We start from the raw sequence: 1,790 nt of genomic DNA on the forward strand, positions 1-1,790 counted from the left end.
GGCTCCTGGACACGGGGAAGGCGACCTGGATCCCAGCAGGAAAGGATGGAAACACAGGGTCAGAGCTGGAGGACGCTTCTTAGCCCCTAAGCAAGGCGTGGCAGCCTTCCACAGTGCCCTAGGTGCCCGTCTCCCTGGTGACACATGGGTTCGGGAACGCCTGGGCGGCTCAGTCGGTTAAGCCTGTGCCGTCAGCTCGGGTGGGATCCAGCCCCGCACGCAGCCTGCTTCTCCCTCTGCCTACGGCCCCTGCTTGAGCTCTCTCCGTCTCTGCCTCTCTGACAAATAAACAAATAAATAAAATCTTTTTTAAAAATCAAGAACCAAAAAAGCAGAGCGTGGGTACCACGGGAGCGGCCGGGACTGTGCATGTGGGCTCTGCGGGGGCCCCTGGGGTGGCAGCCACGGAGGGAGGCGCGGCTTTCCTGCGACCCTTGTAACAAATCGCCACACACCCGGGCTGAGAAGGAACCAGATTTATTGCTGAGCAGTTCGGGGCTCGAAGTCCTAAAACCCCGGGGCGGGCAGGGCTGGTCCCCCCGGGCCCCAGGGAGACCCGGCTCCCGCCCTTTCCTGGCCCGCGGCCCCCTCCATCCTCCCCGCCGGCAGCGCGGGGTCCGCCCGTCTCCGGGACCCCCGCCCTCTGCCTCCCTCTCGTGAGGACTGGTGAGGACGCCGGGCGCCCCGGGAACCCAGGGTCACCCCCAGCTCGCGGCCCTGACAAGGCCCCGTCCGCCGCGGGAGGGGACACGTCCGCAGGTCGAGGACGGGGACGGGCACGTCGTGGGCCGCCGCTCGGCCTGACCACACAGAAGCCGCGGGCACCGAGCGAACAAGACGGAGCCCGGCCCTGCGCTAGCTCGGGGGCCCGCCTCGTCCTTCGTGGCCCTGCGTGGCCACCCGCGGCCGCCAGCATCCCCTCCGGCGGGACAGGCCGCTGCCTCCTCCGCTGCCCGCTTGCCGGGCACTGGGCCTCGCTAGGGCCTCGGCACCTAAGGGCCCGAAGGCAGCCACGTGCTCCTCGCGCCCCCTCACGAAAGTCTCGCGGGAGACCTGAGATGGGGCCTCCCTAGGCCGGGCCTCGACCGTAGTCTCGCGAGAGACTCCGCGGAGGCCGCCCCTGGATCACGGTCCCGCGAGACACCTCGCCAGGCCCCCGCTAGGCTGGGCCTGAGGCCGTCTCGCGAGAGACCCAAGCTGAGGTGGGGGGTGTCTCATTAGGCCAGACCCCGGTCGCAGTCTCGCGAGAGGCGCCGCGAGGACCCAGGAGGCCTTGCCGCAGGCCTGCGCCCCGGCCTCCGAGGCGGTGTGCGTCGCGAGCAGCTCCTGCGCCTGCGCCTGCGCCCGCGGGGGAAGGCTCACGGCGTCGGCGTGTCAGGGGCGCAGAGTGCGGCCCGCCGCCCACCTTCCCTCCGGGGACGCGCCAGCCGGATCCCCCCCCCCGGCTGCGGCTCTCCTGCCACCCCCCTCCCTGCGCGGGCCTCGCGGGTCGCAGAGCGGCTCCGGGGGCGCCCGGGGACGCTCAGGTTCCCGAGGAGCAGAGCATCCTTCTGGGGTAAGTGTGTCCCCGGCCTGTCACTTTCACGCGTCGCCCGGCTGCGGCCCAGCGCTCTTCTAGGTGTTGCTCTGACGCTGGTTTTTAGACGGGACTAGCCTCCTGTTTCCTTCCTTGCTAAGATCTTCCTTAGCTGAGGGGGCGGGGAGAGCACAGAGCGGGACAGGGGAGGCAGGCTCCCCGCTGGGAAGGGACACCCCCCCCCAAGACGGGGCTCGATCCCAGGACCCGAGCC

The sequence above is a fragment of the Martes martes genome (assembly GCF_963455335.1).
Source record: "Martes martes genome assembly, chromosome: 1".
In the NCBI taxonomy this organism is placed as follows: domain Eukaryota; kingdom Metazoa; phylum Chordata; class Mammalia; order Carnivora; family Mustelidae; genus Martes; species Martes martes.